This window comes from Crotalus tigris, unplaced genomic scaffold (genome assembly GCF_016545835.1).
Source record: "Crotalus tigris isolate CLP2741 ecotype Arizona unplaced genomic scaffold, ASM1654583v1 scf7180000017749.438534, whole genome shotgun sequence".
Classification (NCBI taxonomy): Eukaryota; Metazoa; Chordata; class Lepidosauria; order Squamata; family Viperidae; genus Crotalus; species Crotalus tigris.
In genome coordinates, this window is record NW_024096613.1 from 247,402 (window position 1) to 268,738 (window position 21,337).

Sequence of the window (21,337 nt, forward strand, 5' to 3'; positions counted from 1 at the left end):
CTGGTAGTTGCTCAGTGCTCCAGGATCTTTGAAAGATATAGTTCAGTGGTTCTGAGATAACATCTGCCAGTTCCTTCAGCACCTTGAGGTATAATCCATCTGGTCCTGATGATTTGAACTCATCTAGAGTGGACAGGTGCTGACTTACTATTTTCTTGCCTATCTTAACTTGTGTTTCTAATCTGTTTTTTACAGTACTGTTTTTGATATGTTGGACTGTTTTTTCCCTTTGTGTAAAGATGGATGCAAAAAACGAGTTGAATAGTTCTGCTTTCTCCCTGTTCCCTGCCTTCTCCCTGCTGCCCCAGCATTGTGTTTGTCAGGAGGCAATGATCAATAAACCAACAAAACCAATAAAATCTTCTACATTCACTCTATATAGAATTTGAACACTGCAACAATATTTGCAATGCTTATGCATTACACATAATGAGTACATTTTTGCATCTGCCTACCAGTTCCTTGCCCATAAAAATACAACCCACATATATTGACTCGAACTCATGGACTTTTAACAGCAAATAATATTTACAGGAAAATGATAGAGATACAGATACTGTATAAGCAAATTGCTTTAGTCATCTTGTACTAGTTGCCCAAATTGCATCTATTCATTATCCTGTATGTATGCATGCCATGGGCCTCAAAGCTAATGCAACCTGTCAAATTCTGGCAAATTTCATTAGCCATTCATGGCTATTTGAAAGATGGTCCATGGAGGCTGGTGGCTGGATCTGTCTCTAGTTCAGATGATGCTACAGACTGGCAGGCTCCCAGTGTGCATCACTCCAGTGATGTGAGCTAATGACTGGGATGGAAGCAGTAGCTTATACCACTGGAGTGATGCAGGCTGAAACTTAAGCCAATTGGTAACTGTCATCAGCTGTATGCTGGCAATGGAGAGTCTCAGCCTTAAGCTGGCAATGGGTGGGTGGCTACTGGCCTGGAGACTGGAGTAAGGGGCTAACCTTCAGGATAAGCTCCAAGGGGAGATCGGTCTTTAAGAGTTGTTCCAACAAATTGATGTCCAGGTGTGAGTTAATCTTGACTGCTTTAGTAATGTTCTTCCTACAGTAAACGAGTGATTTAGTGACTGAAGAGGATAGGTAGAAACCAGATTAATCCATTTTAAACATGCCAAAAGTACATGCTGCAAAAGAACTGTCAGAGGAAATTTAAGCAGGTTAATAATTCCTCCTGCTCAACAATGTACTGAACAGACATTTAAAGCAGGGAAAGGGAATAGAAGGCCAAGTCTGTCCTCCCTCTAAAGTGGACTACTTGTGAGTTCTACTGAGAGAAACACAATTCCTATTTCTTAACTTTTGAAAAGTTTTGTCTGCTGCGTTTTACAGATAAATGTTTAGTATCCGGATGCTATCCCTACAGCAGATCCTCTTAGACATGGCAACACTTTTTCCTTTGGCATGACTAAACATGCTGTCTTAAGAGGGTACTGTTATTCTTGTGCTAGCCAGCCACAACCCTGTTCTTAAGGTCTGGTTTTTGCTAGTGGTGGGGCATCAACTGGAGATCTGAGCCTCTTCCTCTTGGCTGTTTGCTAGCCTCTTTGGCCTAGGCCAGGGGTAGGCAACCTTGGCTCTTTTATGACTCGTGGACTTCAACTCCCAGAATTCCTGAGCCAGCCATGAATTCTGGGAGTTGAAGTCCACGAGTCATAAAAGAGCCAAGATTGCCTACCCCTGGCCTAGGACACCTAAGCCACCAGGGAAGTTGTCATGGCTGACTATTCTCTGCTTCATTGTCTGGCCTGTTCCTCAGGGGGTTCAAGCATCACAGAATTGCAGTGTCAAGTCAATTTGCCAAGTGTCTGGAATTCATCAAGGCTTTTTCTAATAAATGAATTATGGGCTTTGCCTGTCTGAGCACAACCTGGCCTGAACTCAAGTGTTTGGTTGAAAAGAAGCACAGGGCAAGCACAGAGATTTCAGCAATGTGCTTGGAGAAAGGTATCAGCAGGTAAGAGACACAAAATGTACAAGGTGTCATAGATACTTTGTTTCTTGCCGCTTAGAGAAAACTCAGTGTTGCTCCCTATGTTGTTGTTCCCTGTATCACTGATTCAAGGAGAGTAACATTTGCCCAGCCAAGTTCATATGTAAGAATCTTAAAGTAGGGAGTATGGAGCAGGAGGAAGCCTTAGGAAGCCTATGTCCTCTCTTCCGGGCTGAACTGTTGGATATCCAAAGTTGTCATCAGTACAATGTCGTGGTTTTGTTACTGATCTCCCCCTTGGTAGTAATGATTTGATACTATTTCACCCTCTTTCTGTCAAAAGCTATATTACTAACTGTGACAGAACTTGCTGCTAGTCAGCAACACTTCTTACAGCTGTCAATGGGAGAGTCAGCTGAAATGTTCTAAAACAAGGTAAGTTATTTCTGCCAAATTGTGTTCTGCAATAATGAGCAACATAGCATATTCCTCCAACATCAAACCACCTCTATTACTCTGGGAAGGCCATCCCTACCCTCCAGCATTGAATATTATCTCTGCTTCATTCATAATGTCCATCTAGTGACATTTCCTGTTACCAAAGGTTCAGAAATATTACTAATGCCCCACCTCCTTAGAGTTGCCTTCCATTCTCTCTCTTGCCCTCTCTCTTCCTTCTCAATCAGGGTGGCTTTGGCCAATGAGATTTTTATGGAAGTAGGGAAGATGGAAGATATAGTTAGTCATCCCTAAATTGGGGGAAGTTAATTTATAAAACCCTAAATTTAATTAGAAGGAAGTGACTGTTATCCACCTAAAAAAGTAAAAATGTCTTAGACAAAAAAGTAAAAATGTCTTAGAGTCAGATTTAACTCTACATATTGTTTTCTTGGCAGTGCTGCGCTAAGCCACTGGCGCCTTTTGGCATTTTTCTTCTGATTCCTAGTCAACAGTTTGGATTTTCTAGATTGTTCTCTCGCCAGGTAATCTGCCTTCCAAGATCAGCTGGGGTTGGTTAGGTACCGCCACTTATTGAGACAATTGGAGATAATTGCTCCCAAACAAACAAACTTTATTGATTTATTTATTGGATTTTTAAGGTTGCCCAACTTGACTGAAGTAATGGGAATGCTTTACTGAAGAGGGAGGCTTTGGGGAAAGAGTGACATAGGGCAGACAGAAATGCATATAGTTTTATAAATGGAGGGAAAGGGAATTTCCTTTTGTATAATCTACCAGGCCTATACTTCTTTCAGACTAAAAGAAAAGTTATGTGATGGGGAAGAAGCCTTTGGAGTAGTCAACAGGTTTAGGGCAATGATCTCCAACATCAGTTTTAGTAGCTCTGTCATTTCCCAAAGGTGCTTTTTTTCACGAGGCAAATGGACTTTCTTGTTTTTCTTTGAAGACGTTTCACTTCTCATCCAAGAAGCTTCTTCAGCTCTGGCTGTATGGTGGGGAATGGCAGGATTTATACTCCTTGCAGACAGCTGGTTGTTGCCTTTTAGAGAGTAGTTGAGGTTTATCTGGGTCCTCAGGGTCACTTGAGTAGTGCAAATGGGTGTGGAGCCTTCTTGGAACTGTTGAAAGGACTATTTTGTAGACTGGAGATAGATGATGTCATATCCCTCCCCCTCTGTTGAGAGAGGGCTGTTCAATTTTGACATCAATGGTCTCTTTGACCTCTCTTTCAAACCAGTGGTCCTCCCTGTCCAAAATGTGGACTTTGGAATTCTGATGACTCTGTCGTCTCCATTTCTTGGAGCATGTACTTAAATCAGTGCTGCTTCTCTTCTGCTACTCCCTCCCTAACCCATTCTCAGCCAATAAGACCAGGGAAAGAACTTGTCTCTGTTGGAAAGAAATAATGACTTACACAATATATTGATGCTGGAGTGTTCTAAGGATGAAATGTTTTGAACATCCTTATTTTGCAACATTTGTATCACATTTAATTACTCCTCAATATTTAATTGTTAGGTACTCATTCAACCAACCTAGAAGATTAGCTGATTTTTAGAGCCAGATTTGCTTTTCCTCTTAACATTTAAGTCCGTTATCAATTAAACTAGCATGGCACGACATTCTTCTCTGCGAAAAACTGATACTGTGGCTTGTCTAGGCAGTATTAGCTCAATCTGTTGTCGGCTTTTCAGCTATTTAACTAACTCCCCCCATGCTCTTTTCCTCTCACCAATTCTTTTTAATTTAGCTAAATTAATAGCTTCTACACTATTTAGCATCTACATAACGGGAAAACAGACTATCTATGATTCGGACTACCAGATTAAGGCTACTAGTTTAGATCACCATTAAATTATAGGCAATATTGGGTGATCATCCTGAATTTGGCAGCCCAATTCTGGTAGTCCCAGCCAAGGTAATATAACCATACAGGCATTTCTCTTGGGTCTATGACAATTCACTGAGGCCAACTATGCATGGCCAACTCACTGCAGGACAATTCGCCACACCCAACTTGATGCAGGACAAGAGTTGCTCTAACATCAAATAAACAGTGGAATAGAAAGGATGCAAAAGGAGAGACAAAATGAAATGTGAATGGCAAAAATTAAAATATTTTTTATATATTTTAAATAATTAAATAGAATTGTTAAATTGTCCCGTAGCAAGTTGCCCCACAGTGAATTGGCTGTGGCAAGTTGGCCACAGTGAGTTGCCTATGGTAAGTTGTCCCATTCTGATTCCCCCCTCTCCTTTATAGTGTGCACTGTGTTCAGCCCAACATGTATTCAAGAAGCATAGGTCCTATCACATACCACATATTTTGTCTCATGATGCTTTAAAGTTTAAAGGGGGAGGAAGGTGACGCCGTGGGGGGAGCGGTGGGGGGAGGAAATATGTTTTAGGCGACCCCTGTGAAATGGTCTTTCGACCCCCAAAGGGGTCTCGACCCACAGGTTGAGAACCGCTGCTTTAAATCTTCAGTATAGGGATAGGGCAAGGTGTCTAGCATTTGATACTTTACCAGGTTTCCACAGTATCTAACTGGTGGTTCTTTTTCTCTTCTCCTTACTGCCTATTCTATAACAAAAGTTAAGCAAGGAGAAAGAAATTAGCTAGGCCAATCTTTCCCAATATTCCACTCTTGAGTTTGACTATAACTGCTAGAGCAGTGATGGCGAACCTATGGCACGCGTGCCAGAGGTGGCACTCGGAGCCCTCTCTGTGGGTACATGTACCGTTGCCCCAGCTTTGCCTCCATCCACGACCCCCTCCTCACAAAAAGCCCTCTTGGAGCAGAGTCGCCTCCGAGTGTGGCCTACGTGGAGCAGCGCAGCCAAGGACATGGCGGCCAGGCAACATAGACAAGACTCTGGCCTCATGCCCCATCATGGTGCTGCAGGGCACGGGTAGAGGGTGTGGCCACCATGGCGCTGCTGGGCTGCCTGGGCAATTTGCAGCGGGCCCTGGAGGCGGTGAGTGGCCCTGCAGGCAGGCAGGGTGGGGATGGGGCAGGAGGTGGAGCAGGGGCGGGGCCAGTTTTTGGGCACTCGGTCTTTAAAAGGTTCACCATCACTGTGCTAGAACCTCCGTTAGATATCAGGCTTGGCAAGATTAAGCAAAGTTTTATGTTAGTTTTGTTATTCCTGGCCAAGGAGAAATGGAAGCAAGTACTCATAGAACAAGGGAGTCCATTGAGCCTAGTGGTTAGGCACCAAGTTAGAAACCAGGAGACCACGAGTCTTGTCTTAGACACAAAGCCAGCTGGGTGATCTTGGGCCAGTCACTTTCTCTCATTTCTAGAAAGGAGACAAGGGCAAGCCACTTCTGAAACACCTTGCCCAGAAAACCTAAGGGACTTTCCAGGCACCTCGAATTCAAAGGCATAAAATAATAAATAATAGCCATAGAAGAGCCTATTTGTCTTCCTTGTTTCATCAGTTATACAGTGCAGTGCAGTTGAATCTGTCTCCATGTATCTGAAGATGAAAAGTGGTAGAAAGACAGGAATTGCAAAGGGAGTGGATAAAAATTAACACCCCCCCCCCTATGTTTCAGAGCCTGGATGTCTGGACTAGAGGATTGTCTGCATTGAATTTTGGTGCTAGTACAAGCGTGTGTAATTCTTCAACAAATAGATATGGAACTAAAAATGGCAAAACTTAATAAATTTCCGAATATGATTTTTCTGCTTCACTCCAAACAAACTGGGAGGGTCAGTTTGCAGATTCAAATACCAGTCCTTAAATATATTGTTACCAAGTGACGTAGATGCGAGTTGTGAGCCAAGCACAAAAAGGCCTTCATAAAGAAAAATGCTTCCAAAGAAAGGAAGGAGATCAGCCTCTTCAAAAGAGAAAGAATGTAGTACTTGAAGAATGCAACCCGAAGGATCAAAAGCTTGGAGCATTTCCATTCCAGAGAAAGGCAACATCATTTGAGCACTTTTAGTTGGGGAAAAGTTAACTGAGATGAAGAAACTGGATGAAGATCTATACAATTATGATTGCAAGAGCAGCTTTATAAAATGATAAGTAAAATTGGAGCAGATGTTTATGTTCTTTACAGAAAGAACAAAGTAATTGTCTAACAACCTAGGGTAGGAATCTCCAACCCTCGGGCTGTGACCCACGACCGAGCCATGATTTGTTCGGAACCGGGCCGCGTGAGCAGCTAACTGGCGCATGAGCATGTGTGCGCATCTCAACTTGCACAAGTGGCAGGCTGGTACACACACCAGCCTGCCCTTATGCAGGCTGGTTCCCCTCTCCCCCCCCCGGCCAGGCCGCCAAGCCATAAACGTTGGGGACCACTAACTTAGGTAGCTTTCTTTTTTCTTTAGAAAATTAAGGAACCAATTTTCTGGAAGGATAATGTTTATCAGCTAATAAGGAATAATTCAATAGAAACTCCATCTTTATAATATTTTAATATTGGTTTTGAGGTTTAAACAATGAAGAAAATCTGCTGCCTTCATGCTCTTTTGGGAACAAAAACCTGCAGCTTTTTTTGCACAGACACTGAAGGGGTAACTCGGTTTGAAATATTTCACCTGAATGTCTGCTATTCTGACACTATTCTGTTATGCAGTGAAGCCTGACATCTTTCTCTTTCTTTGCTTCTTCCTCTCACCCTTGGCCACAATCAATGTTTTTCATTCAGATTTGAACACTGAACAACTCAAGTGTTTACAAGGACACAATTGTTCCTCTGAGAGACAATCTAAATAGGATTTTATCCACACCCTTCAGCCCATTAGTTGTCTCTAACTAGCACCACACCCAGCCTCTCATTTTGTTAATCGGATGCGGAGTTGGTTGCTTACAACTTGTGTGAGCTGCCTGCCCCCTTTGAGTATAATAACCAAAACAATATTGCAGAGTGCATCATGATCAACTTAAGTTAGCAGAAAGGTTGATCCAAAATAGATGGGGGTTGGTAACAATAGTTAAAAAGTCCTGGCTCCACCCACAGTGATTCTTAAAAATCCAAACATTTGCAAATGTCCAAAGGAAAGAGGGAGATGATTTCCTGTTTGGGGCAAGTCTTTTTTTTTTTTTTTTTGCAGAATCATTGGTTGTCGTTACACTATGCTGGGTTAATGCAGTGCCTTAAAGCCAAAACTAAACATTTTGTGCCATCTATATGCTAGATGTTGCATAAGAGGAAGAAAAAGGACCTTCCTTAGCTTAGAATAGAGTCCAGAAGTACCAGCTTTGGTATTAACAATAGTAGTTTCATATTCAGAGGCAGCTGAACACTGCCTACTAAATGCTTTGAATAGCTCAGGTTCACTGCCCTTGAAATTTGGTTGTTGATTTAATAAAACAGTTCTTATTCTCTTTCTTAGATTGATAAAATAATGGAAGTAGAAGACTCAACAGGTAAATATAGCCAATTGGGAGGTAATCCCACTAGACTTTGCTGAGGAAATTAACCATATGCAAGGACTATTAAAGAACAGGTAGAAGGAGGTTGATGAAAACAGAGCAGAATGTGCTTTTCCAAGAGGTCTGCCCATATTAGCTGAGAATGCCGGGTGAACTGAAGTTTGTCAAATCTGTCGGCAGTACCAGATGGGCAGAGATTGGAATAAAAAATTGTGGCTGAAGGGCAACATGATAATGTTGCTAGACCTTATTGCAGAAGAACCTATTTCTTAGCCTACCTACTCTCTCCCCTACTTCCACTCATTTCATAGAAATGAAGATAAAGGAAGACCGCTTTGCAGATGGCACACCACATCTTGAATGGTACTTTTTGGTTTTGCTTTCCTTTCGGTGTGCGTACCTCTTTTAAAGCAAAAGCAAATCCTCTGATAATTTAAAGTCAGCCATTGGATTTCAGTGTTGGCCTTCTGCCTCCTTGTTTGCTATACAGTATGACCAGGATGAGCCAAGACATTAGCAGTGCCAGCTGGCTCTGGAAAAGCTGTCTGGCATTCTCCATTCCTGCCTCCCTCAGCAGTAGTCAGCTAGTCTTGGGCATAGAGCCCACTGGCTCCTCACTTTGAAAAGCACATGAATGAGTATTCTGTAATTTGAATGATGCAGTAGAGATTTTGCATCAGGTACCAAATACCATCTGTGCACAGCAGCATCTCATGCAAGGTTTGACTTGAGTAGTGGCTAGACAGTCGTTTGTCTGGGATTCTTCAGTCTGCATTCTTCTACTGAATAAGGGCTTGGAATAGGTGGCAGAAATAGCACCTTCTGGTTCTATGATTCTACATTTCTAAGACAGTTTGCTACTTGAAGATGGCTTCCTACTATAAACAGCTGACTGTCACATTTTTCTATGACATAGATCATAGGAGTACCAGAATAACAGAGCTGGAAGGAACCTTGGAGGTCTTCTAGTCCAACTCCCTGCAGGAAACCCTATACCATTTCAGACAAATGGTTGTTCCATTTTTTTTTAACAACCTCCAGTGTTGGAGTGCCCATAACTTCTGGAGGAAAGCCATTCCGCTGATTACTTGTTTTAAAGCATCCTCCAACAAACCTGAATGCATCATGCTAAGTCATCCTTGTTCATCTTCTACCCTGCAGACATATTCGAGTTTTGCTCCATAAATTGAATGTTTTCTTCTGCATAATGGAAGGGCCAGCACTGAAAATGAGTCCTGATGGAACATAGTGGGTTAACGACTGATTGTGCCCTGGGAAAACATTTGTTTAGATTTCTTAACCTTCATAAACTCCCTAGGTGGTCTTAGTCAAGAAATTCACTGGCAACATTAGTTCCAATCTGCCCTAAATGATAGTCAGGTTGGCCTACTTAAAAGTTTTTGTATTGAGTAGTTCCTGCACATGTAGTACTTTAAACATTTATGATCATTTTATATTATAGGATCAGGAATGGGGCTTCTGGTACATTGACTATATCGTGCAACTATGCCAACAAAAGGGAGGACATTAGCTTGGCTAATACATCCATTGCTTTCATTTGTCTTCTATGAATATTTGCTTGTCAGCTCTATCTCATGGACCACCTCTTGGAACCAAACAGAACTGAGCTTTTTTCATAGTGGGAATAAAACCGTGTGTGAATTTGGAGGGCATTCAGAAGGCAGAAGCTAATAAAAATCCAACCATTTTTTCAATTCAGGGAGAAGAGACTGCATAAAATAATGGATTACAGAACCCAAAGGCTCATGCAATTCCTAATGTTTGTACAAAGACAATTATTTTCAGTATCTTGTGTTTTTGTTCTTAGTGTATTTCAAAAATTAGCTTCTTGACATCCAGATTTCACTCCCCTAGGAACTGCCCTACAATAGCCAACAAAACCATTAGCATCTGTTAGGTGGGAGTTGAACATATTTATTCAGTTCTTGTAATCAGGTATGGTTGTGTCTTTTCTCTCATGGGGAGGGAAATGGGACTGGCAATTGCTTAACACTCATGCTGAATAAAATATTCATAGTCCCAGCCCTGCCAAAAGCATTCTATAAAAATTACAGTACTATAATTTATATAATATATGCTTGGCCTTGCACAGAAGTACAGAAAATTCAAAACTAGACATAGATTCTAACAAGTCCTCTGAAGTGCAGCTAATCTTATTTTTAAATGGGCATAGGAGAGAATTAACATCAAAACTTACAGAGATTCCCAAATATGGCCTCTGAGGGATGTCACTGGTTAAAACAGAATGAAAGATGGAATAAAGAAAATCCATTGGTTAGCAGATGCTGATATGACCTAGCCAGCATCCCTTTCTCACAGAAATAGGATACATGAACCACAGCCAGAAAATATTCATCATTTTTATGAGCTGGCTGTTGTTAATGACACTGACACTGGGTGCTCCCCAAAGGTTGCATGTTCTGGGGTCATCTTTTCCCATATTTAGAGAACCAAATGTAGAAAGACATATAACATTCCTTTCCAAAGCATGCCAAGTTTGGGATTTGAGAGAAGGTCTCTTTAGTCTTTTGAGGGGTATCCACTCTTTCTGAGTAAGATTCTACTTGAGGTTTTTTAGCCTTCCTCTCCTAGTCTCCACACAAACATCCCAGCTCCAGTCATCCCTCTGTATAAACAGTTCCTTGTGGGACATGAGAACTTCTCAACTTCCAGCTGGTAACTGGCCTCTTTTTGGTGGCTAAAGAGACCAATGGCCTCTGGATGCCAAAGTGGGTGCATGTCTCTGAAGAATGAAACAATTATTTGACAACAGTGCCTGGAATGAAGCAATATCATTTCTGGAATGACGCACAAAATTGTTTCTCACATTTGGCACAGGAAGGGCTGCAGCTGCTGGCCTTCCTGTCAAGTCGTGGAGCTGTGGAATGGATTCTTTCCCCTCTGGCAGATCCTTGCAAGAAGTGAACTGGGGAGAACATGAAGGGATTTATGTTGTCTTGCTTCATCTACAAGGGCTGGATGACTCTCTGTCTGCTCATGCTGAAGGCCAACAAAGGGCACTGACTTGATTAGATTATTTCCTAGCACTTGATCGTGTAATCCCGTGCATTAAGCTTCAGTGATGCACAGCACAGAGGTCCTCTTGATGGCAACTGGAGTATCTAAAGTCTGCCTCTAGTTCTAAAACAAGCCTATGGCTTTATGTGGAAAAAAAAGATTTGTCATTCTTGTACGAAGACATGATCTCATGAAGCAGTAAAGCGAATGGCCTAGGATTACTCTGCATTTGCACACTGGGCCTAGAGTTCCATTTCCATGTCTACAGCAGATCTCATCACAACAACTTTCCAGTGGGATATTGAGACACAGATGGCAGGTGCTTGAGCTGTTGGGTTCTCAGCCAGTTTTGGTTCCTTGGCCTCATTCTTTCCTCCACTGTCTCAACTGTGAATATTGTTCTGCTTTTGTGAGCTAGCCAGAGGATTTATAATGCATATAGCATATAGCAAGCTACTTCAGGCTAGGGACTGGGGAGCACAACAGCAGAAACCCCTATAGTGTCCAACCAAGGTTGTTTTATTTGAGGAGTATTAGCTTTCTTTAAATGCCTCCTTGCCTGTTCACAATAGTGCTGTGGGTTTTGTGGTCATGATTTTCGTGAAGAACAGTATCAAAACCATTAATTGCAGGGCAGAGATAGATGGCTTTGAACTTATTTATTTCAATGAGACTTCAGTGTGCCTAAGTTTACCTATAGTTCAGTGAACCAGAAAAGATAACACTATTTTAATTACATTTTCATAAATTGGTCTTTGGATTCTTTGACACCCAAAGCAGTAAATGAGGAAGTAAAGAATAAGACTTTGGATTCTCCACGCCAATGTCTCTGCATATTTTCTTATTTTCTTTTTGTTTATGTTGCTCAGAAAATCTCAGCCTAGGAAGAGTCCTGTGTGATTCCAAAACTCACAGAATTTTTTTAAAATATGGTGTAATTTAGATGTAACTGTTACCCTACAACTTTCTGTCATTTCTCTATTGTGTTCCCTAGTTGGGTTTCAGACCAAATGTATGGACATACTTTATGAAGCCTTTTAATTTCTTTCAGAATGGTGAAATTCGGGAGGAGTCTGGTAACACCTTTTCAGAATAATATATTTTAATAAAAGGTGTAAACTTTCACGAAGTATAGCTCATTTTATTAGATGCATCTTAAGTGGGGTATAGTTCATGGATGCTTTATGTCTTTTAATAAAATGTATTAGTCTGAAAAGACACTACCAGACTTTTTCTAATGTATTTACCATAGACTAACAAACTACAGTTTCAGAGAATTGGGAAACATAATAAGCAACTCTAGTGTTAGAGAAAAAGGAAGAATTGATTTCAAAGGTCAGCAATTAAAGATGGATTTGGCTTGGAACATTCCTCTTTGTTCTAGACCAGTGGTTCTCAACCTTTTTAATGCCCCGACCCCCAACCGGTCGTAAGTTGAGGACTACTCAACCAGTCATAAATCGAGGACTACTCAACTGGTGCAGCATCGTTTGCAGACTGGGACTTTTGGCGGGCTCAGCAGGGCAGAGACAGCCTGGACAATTCCTATTGGCTTTTGAAAGCCAATAGAATTAGACTCTATTCAAGAGAGTCTATTCTATTGGCTTTCAAAAGCCAATAGAATAAAAGGGAGTAGCATAGCTAAGGAAAAGGGGAAAAAATGGCGGACTGAGTTGTTTGGTGACCCCCGTGAAATGGTCGTTCGACCCCAAATGGGGTCCCGACCCACAGGTTGAGAACCACTGTTCTAGACAGCGAATTAAGAGAGAGACATAAAAACTTCTGTGGGACACTTAGTTTTCTTCCCTCTTTTTTGCTCATAAGACATGTATGTATAGGGTATGATGTGGTTAATGATGGGTACCTTGAAGGGAGGGAGGGAGGGAGGGAGGAAGGAAAGAAGGAAGGTTTGGAGACCCTGAGCACAAGTTTTTGTTTCATCACAAAAGACCTCTGATTGTAAATATGGCAGGAATATTTTATTCTCTCAATAACCCAAGCCCATTTGCTTGCTTTGCTTTTCGGGACAAGAGAAGTTGTTTACTTTGCTAGGAAAAAGGCCAGATGCAAGAGGAGCTGTTTTGCATGCAAAGCTTTTATTGGAAGGATTGTGAAAAAAGAGGAGGGTAGGCTAAGGAAATTGTAAGCCTTTAGAAATCTTTTTTTTTGCTAGTTAAAAATACATGATTGTAACATTGAATGATCGATATGTGTGTAAAATCTTATCAAAATGGCTTTCTACACTTTAATAAGTTAATAGGGCATTTCATTTATGATCAGAGATCAGCAATTTGGTTAATACATAAGACTTGGACATAATGGCATATTTATTTTATTGCCACTTCTTTTTAATTTATACTGTACAGAGGCAAGTATGAGGAGCCTTAATGTAAACATATTGGAAAATTAGTGGTGGAAACAATAATATGCAGATGATACCACTCTACTGGCAGAAAATGAAGAGAGTATAAAACAACTTATCCTAAAACATAAGGCAGAAATTGAAAAGGTTGGACTGTGCTGAAACATCAACAAGACTAAAGTAATGACTATAGCTGAAAATGGTGGCAGCCAAATAAAAATTGGCAATGAAGAAATTGAATCAAACAAGGACTCTTTCCCTCAGTTTCAAAATGAACCATGCAGGAGACACTGGACCAGAAATTAAATGGAAATTACCACTTGGGTATACTGTAATGACTAGCATGGAGAAGACCTGGAAAAGCAAGGTCATCAGGCTTAATACCAAGGGCAGAATAATAAATATTATGGTTTTTCTATAATAACTCACAGTAGTAAAAGTTGGATAATTAAAAAAAAAAACACATCAAAGAATACTATAACCCATTAAACTGGGCTATATCTTGGGCAGGAAAAAAAAAAAACCACAAATGAATTTTTAGACCACATCTAGCCAGAAATATAATTGGAGGTTAAGATTATCAAACTAAGACTGTCTTGCTATATAGTTTGTTCAAATCTAGAAAAAACAGTTATGCTAAAAATGGATGGAAGGACTAGAAAAGGAATGTGACAAACAGCACCTTGGATAGAAATAATCGCATAAGATACAGGTTTAAAAGTAGAAAATTTAAACAAAATTCTGGAACAGCAGCAAATGGAAAATAAAATCTAATGTATAAAGCCTCCAAGAGTCAGAAGTGACTGAACATATGAGGAAAGAGAGAGAGAGTTTCCTGATGTGGAGAGCTTTCATAGGCCATGCTTCATTGCCCATGGAAGTTTTCCTATTCATTTTTATGGATCCAGTTTGCAACAAGGGATAGATTAAGTCCCATAAATAAATGGAAAAAGCCATACCTGAGAGAAAAACCTCTTTACTGTACTAATCATTGGATCAGAATGATAAAAGAGCAATAAAAGCAATCATTGTCTGAAAAATGTGTTTTGTCATTTATTGTAGAACTATGCTTTGTTGTCACTCAACATTATCTTAACTTTTTTTTTCCTCTACAAATTTGGGAGATTTTTGCCAGATGTTCAATGGGATGTTTGATGCTTAATAAATTAAACCAAATCTGACATTTGGCTTTCAGAAGCAATAATCAGTTGGCCATACTTCTGCCTTGCTCTGCAATATATTAAGTACTAACGGAACAAGAATGCGGCATTTGAGAGTAACTGATATCTGGCAAGCAGTATTTTGACAGTATCTAACAGAGTTTTGCATTTGTAAGTATCTCCTAGATGGACAAAAGGTGGTAGGTGACATGCATTGATACACAGCAATGCTACCATTTTATTATACTTTACAATAGACTTGCAACAAAAATTAGTTAACTTATTCATTTAGCAGATCCTGGCAGATAAATCAGATGTTAAGTTTTAGATTCAGCAACTGGATATTAAGTTGGAGAACATGGAGAATATAACTAGAGGAGAGTTGAAAACTGTACCCAAAGAGTACTCACCAATCCTCCTTCATCAAGTTGGGGTGAAGTATCAAATGAAAACTATTTCATTCCTGGGCCCTGCAATCTTAAATGATGATCTTCAATGATGACCTGGATGAAGATATAGAGGAAAGAAAACAAAACAAAACCAAGGTATTCAAGATAGCTAGCACTTTTAAAAAAGAGAAATAAAAATCAAAATATTTTTGACAGATTAGAGAACTGAGTTGAATTTAATTTAACAAATAGAGTATAGGATATAGGATATAGGAGAATATAGGGGAATTCTTGACTTGGCTAGTGAAAGAGAGCTTGGGATAGTCACTGACTCTGAAGTGTCTAGCTCAGTGGTTCTCAACCTTTTTAATGCCGCGACCCCCAACCGGTCGTAAGTCAAGGACTACTCAACCGGTCGTCAGTCTAGGACTACTCAACTGGTGCAGCACCGTTTGCAGAATGGGACTTTTGGCGGGCTCAGCCTGGACCAACAGCCTGGACCATGCCTATTGGCTATTCAAGAGAGTCTATTCTATTGGCTTTCAAAAGCCAATAGAATAAAAGGGAGTAGCACAGCTAAGGAAAAGGGGAAAAAAATGGCGGACTGCATTGTTTGGCGACCCCCGTGAAATGGTCGTTTGACCCCAAATGGGGTCCCGACCCACAGGTTGAGAACCACTGGTCTAGCTGCAGTTTTAGGTTGCATAATCAGAAATATAATTTTCTAATAATGAGAAATAGTTAATCTTTATTCTGTGTTGGTCAAGTTCCACTTTGACGATTGTGTCTTCTTTAGGAAGGATTCAGATAAATTAGAGCAAGTTCCGAGAAGGACAATAAGAATGATCAAGGAACCAGAACCTAAGGCTTCTGCATGAAGGAAGTGGGAACACTCAATCTGGAGAAGAAAAGACTGAAATGAAATATAATAACATGTTTCAAGAATCTGAAAGCATCTCATCCCAACCCACAGGTCTATTTAAGAATTTAACATTCAAGAAAGCAGATTCCCAGAAAATATTAGGAAAAAAAAATCAAATAGCAAGAATAATAGCAAAACCACTTATCTGGAACAGGAGACCAAAAAGAGGCTAATAATCATTTTTTGGGAGTAGTTTCATTTCCATTGCTTTTCTTTCTTTCTTTCTTTCTTTCTTTCTTTCTTTCTTTCTTTCTTTCTTTCTTTCTTTCTTTCTTTCTTTCTTTCTTTCTTTCCCTCTGTCCCTCTCTCCCTCCCTCAAAAATGTTAAATACATATATCTCAACCTTTCTATGTGCATGAGTGAGTGTGCATAAAGCAGTGTTTCTCAACCTTGGCAATTTTACGATGCGTTGATTTCAACTTTCAGAATTCCCCAGCCATTTGAAGTCCATATATCTTGAAGTTGCCAAGTTTGAGAAAGGTTCTATAGCTATATATCAGAACAAGGAGTCTTCAAAGAATAATAAAAAAAAAAAATCTAGATACCAGCAACAATCATGCAATCAAAGCCCTGTACTTTTTTTTTCATATTCTGAGCTCTGGAGATAGCCCTGCACCACAGATAGATAATTGGAAGCCCCAGGACTTTATGAGGTCCCCATCCGAACCCCTCAAAAAGTTAATTTGATAATAAAGGAAATTACTGAACATTTAATAGAATTCTTATTAATTGTATACCATGGATTTAAATGATATTTAATTTTGTCTGGCTATGTATCCTCTGGAACCACACACCATGACTGTGTGTTGCTCTTCTCAAGAATAAAGAATAAAGCTTCTACAATTTTGTTCTGTAGGGTTGCATTATAGCTGTAAGAGTTTAGAAAGTTAAGATGACAAATTCTGCTTTTGATCTGATCATAAACACAGAAGCTCAGTAGAGGCAGTGGTAGGACCTGAACTAGCTGCTACCATTGAAGATTCCACTAAGGAGTCATGCATTTTGCTTCATATTTACTGCAGAAAATGCTCCTTGGCTATAAACTATGGATTTGGTATCACCTGGGGCTTAATTTTACATTTCTGGGGAAATAGTACCCTAGCCCTCCCTCCCAACTCTGTCCCATTGTTAATTAACTGCTATGAACTACCTGAAGTAGAGGTTATAATCGGTCTTGATTCTACTGAAGGACAAGTACACCCACACGAGATAGTAATTTATTTTCTATTTGGACATTTCCTTTGCTTTCTTTGGCTTAGGAAGAGAAAATATGATAAATTTCTCGCTTGGAGCGGGTTCCGGGAACTCTGCCGTCAAACATGGTGGGTGTTATTTTGGAATGCCTAGTGCTAGCAAATATATATCACTTGCCCCTTTCCTTTCTCTTGTTACCTCAAATATGTTTCCCAAATGTCCTATTTGCTTTACAGCAAGATTTTGTGAGGATTATGTTGAAGTATTGCATAACAAGTTGAGCTGCAAGCTAACCAATTGCATTTTAGCCTAGCCTATTGCATGAACCCAGGCTGCCCGATTCAGGGTGTCATGTGAACTCACAACATTGGGCCAGTGGAGAGAAGCATGATTAAGTTTACCATGGATAATATAGTCTTTGGTTTATAGTGCTACAGTACTATATTTTCCTGATGGAGAATCAAAAGGCTAAAAAATCTTCTCCCACTTGTATGATAAGAACTCAGATCTTAGAGAGGGATTGGCTTATGATTAGGGCTGTCTAAAAATAAAACTGAAAGAAGGACTAAAGACCTGGGAAAAGTAGAGGCAGAAGGCCAAGAAGGGTAGGATGGAAAAGAGAGATGATGAAAGGATTAAAATAAATAGAAGTGGAAAGAAAATTATGTATGATTGCATTCTCAGAATGGGCTAAAAACCAAAGCCAAACCAACCCTATTATAATGGATTGATTTCGACCTAGCATGTGTATGAACCCATCCATTGAGGACTGTAAGTTGAGATTTTCTGATTTAGCTCAAGGTGCAAACCTAACCAATTGTGATTTAGTGAGGGATAGCATAAGAAATAGACCCAGGTTCATATCCCATATTAAGTTGCTGAGCATACAACTGAATCTGGTCTTTTTCAATGTGTGGATGAATTCCTTTCTCTATCTGCCTACCTATCCCAGTGAAACTATTCTTTTTTTTAAAGACATTTTATTGATTTTTTAAGATTCTTAAACAAAAAGTACTCAAGACCCACTGTGATGGTTAGGTGGTCAAACATTCAAAAGTATATATATATATATATATATATATATATATATATATATATATATATATATATATATATATACAACACAACTCAATAAATTTCATTATCCCCTCTCTATTCCCCTCAGTTAACATAATACCTTTAAATATTCCATTTCTATTTTAAATTTCTATCACTATCAAACCTGTGTTATAACTTTATCAGTTTAGTAATAGTAAGAGTAGTAAAGTTGGAAGGGACCTTGGAGGTCATCTAGTCCAACCCCCTGCTCAGGCAGGAAACCCTACATCATTTCGGACAAATGGCTGTCCAGTCTCTTCTTAAAAACTTCCAGTGTTGGAGCATTCACCGCTTCTGGAGGCAGGCTGTTCCACTTATTAATTGTTCTCACTGTCAGGAAGTTTCTCCTTAGTTCTAGGTTACTTCTCTCCTTGATTAGTTTCCACCCGTTGCTTCTTGTCCTGCCTTCAGGTGCTTTGGAAAATAGCTTAATTCCTTCTTCTTTATGGCAGCCCCTGAGATACTGGAATACTGCTATCATGTCCCCCCTTGTCCTTCTCTTCGTTAAACTAGACATGCCCAATTCTAGCAACCGTTCCTTATATGCTTTAGCCTCCCCTAATCATCTTTGTTGCTCTTCTCTTTACTCTTTCTAGAGTCTCAACATCTTTTTTACATTGTGGTGACCAAAACTGGATGCAGTATTCCAAGTGTGGCCTTACCAAGGCATTGAAGAGTGGTATTAATACTTCACGTGATCTTAATTCTATCCCTCTGTTAATGCAGCCTAGCACTATGTTAGCCTTTTTGGCAGCTGCAGCACACTGCTGGCTCATATTAAGGTGATTGTCTACTAGGACTCCGAGGGCCCTCTCACAGTTACTACTATTGAGCATGGTGCCACCTATGCTGTAATTATGCATTTGGTTTTTCTTGCCTAAATGTAGAACCTTTACAAATACAATAGTTTAGATTTAAATCAAAAAATTATCGATTCTAATTCTTAATCTCTCACATCCCTCATTTTACACCAACCTCATTTATTTCTTCTTCCACTATACAATAGATATCTTAATAGCAATAAAATATTGATCAGCCCTATATATATATGTAATCCCAAAATCAATCCATCTCTTTAAAATAACAAAATAATACTAAACCTTGATTCATTCATATTCATTAAACAAAGTTCAAATTTTCTCCAGCTTATCATGCTTTATCATGTCTTTGTTGTCATACAAGAAATCTATCCTAGTAATTTAAAACATTCCATAAATTATTAAAAGCACCTCAATCTAAGCAGTCATCATTTTTGCAATTCCAGTAAATAACAAATTTCATATATTTCCCAAACATTACATAGGTACAATCCAATACATTCTTAATCTATTTAAAATATCTACTCTAATAATCATGCTCCTATATGTATATATATTTAATCACTTCTAACTCTGAATCTTAGTCCTTAAACAATTCATAAATCCAATATTGCTTTTTATTCCATTACACAATTTTAAATTTCTCTTTTAAATCTAATTCTAGGTTTTTTCCTGTACTAAGTAGGTTTCCATATTTTCAATCAATAAGTCTATTTTTGTTGCTTGGAATGGTCTTTGAAGAAATAAAAGTCCCATCCTCTGGATCAGACGTCTGTTTTTTTCCTCTTTAAAATATCGTTGCTTTATAATTTCAAATCTCAGTCTTTGTCCAGTGAAACAATTCTGTTCCTATTGTTCATAGTACTAGAAAACTATTTTCCCAGCATCCCTCCTGCTTAACTCAGAGGACACAGCAAAACTTGTAGCATGACATAGCAAAACTGTGCCATTGCAAGGCATGCTTCCAGCAAGCAGGTTGGGATGAAAGATTCAGGGTCAGCTGGATTTAGAACTATGTTGTCCTAAACCTCTTCCAAGGCTACAGCCAAGAAATGTATAGCCAACACTTTCCCACCAGTCTGACCATAGCAACATCCCTCTTTCTCTTCAGCCAATTTTGCTCCTTGCTCTCCCTCTTTTGAAGATGTTGAAGCTGAAGCAAAACTTTGCATTTACCTCAAGAATTGCATAACACACTCCCAGTTTACTGGGAAGAAATACCTCATCACTATTACCAAAATTAAGATAATGACCAGATATAGGAACTCTCAGCAGTTCCAGTTATTTTGACCAATGATGAAGAATCTTGGAAACTGCATCTGGGCATAATTGGGTTCACTTCAATTTCCTCTTGCCTGATTTTAAAGGGCAAATAATTAACAGATTATTTGCCAATTAAGAATTGCGACAATCTTGCCATTCTGGGTTGTTTTGAGCATATGATCCAAGAGACAATGGCAAAGATGCAATTAATTTGGGTTCTCTGATATCGACCCTCAGAACAAGCCAAGAAACTTTCAAGTACCATGAAATTCATGACTATCCTTTGAAAGGGAGTTCATTGCATATTGTATAGTTTGGTTGGCCTGTTTTTCATTTATGTTGCATTTTCTTCTTCCTCTTTATTTGTTTTAGCATCCCCTCCCCTTTATTATTTTAATAATATACTTCCTAGTCATAATAAGTGACCTTTTCCACATCTGGCTTTGATTGGTCTCATTCTGCAGATGTTACTTATGGCTGTAAAAGGGGGTGAAGGAGAGGGAGGGGGGAGAAGACATAGACTTTTCCTTTGCTGTTGAAGTTGTTTTCACCTAAAGGGAAAAAGGAAGGGGGAGCCCACCAATTAGCTTGGCCGCTGCCTGAAATTCATCTGGTTTGCATGAGAGACTTCACTGATTTTGAGGCATCCAATTATGACCTACAGGAGAAGTTCATTTCTGTCCCTGAAAGAGATAATACATTTGGGAACTTGCAAGCTCCCCATCAGCCATAGCTGCTTAAGTGTTATTAAAACAGAAATATGAACCTGCAGATAAGAGGCTTTATTTGATCTTCCAGTTCATATAGAAAAATGCCTCTATAAAAGCATAACTGCAGAGATCTCTGGGTCACACGAACTGCATGAGGAATTCATAGGAATGTATGAGCTGGGTATTGCCCGTAGGAAAGAAAAATTAAGTAAATCTGCCATCCATTCTGGGAAGGCATCAAAGAATCAAATACAAAGATGATGTCTGCATGTCAAGACCATTTTTCATTCTGGATTTTTTTTTTTCTGTGTGTGTGTATGTGTATGAATCTGAAAGGGCCAGAATGTAAGAATGAGCAGAATTCAGAAGTAGGAAAAAGGTATGTGCAAAATGTAGGCAAACTTCATTGTGCCATTTTCATTTATCTTGAGGTTCAGAACACAACCATTTACTTCTCCTTCCTGCAGAAGGTAGAGGGGAGGGGAGCGTGTGAAACATGTTAAAAGAGGTGAGGTTTTAGTTGTGGAGTTATAGCTGCCACCTAGCTCCTTTTGATCTCCCAGCCTAGAC

The 21,337-nt window shown here is 39.5% G+C and overlaps 1 long non-coding RNA gene across 1 annotated transcript in view; it reads right to left on the reverse strand.

Annotated features, from left to right (window-relative positions):
* LOC120306735 overlaps positions 1-21,337 on the reverse strand; it is a 182,094-nt gene that overhangs the window by 61,529 nt on the left and 99,228 nt on the right. Inside the window, exon 2 of the long non-coding RNA XR_005556381.1 lies at positions 14,783-14,875. This is a non-coding gene — a long non-coding RNA (uncharacterized LOC120306735). The remainder of the gene's footprint in view (positions 1-14,782; positions 14,876-21,337) is intronic.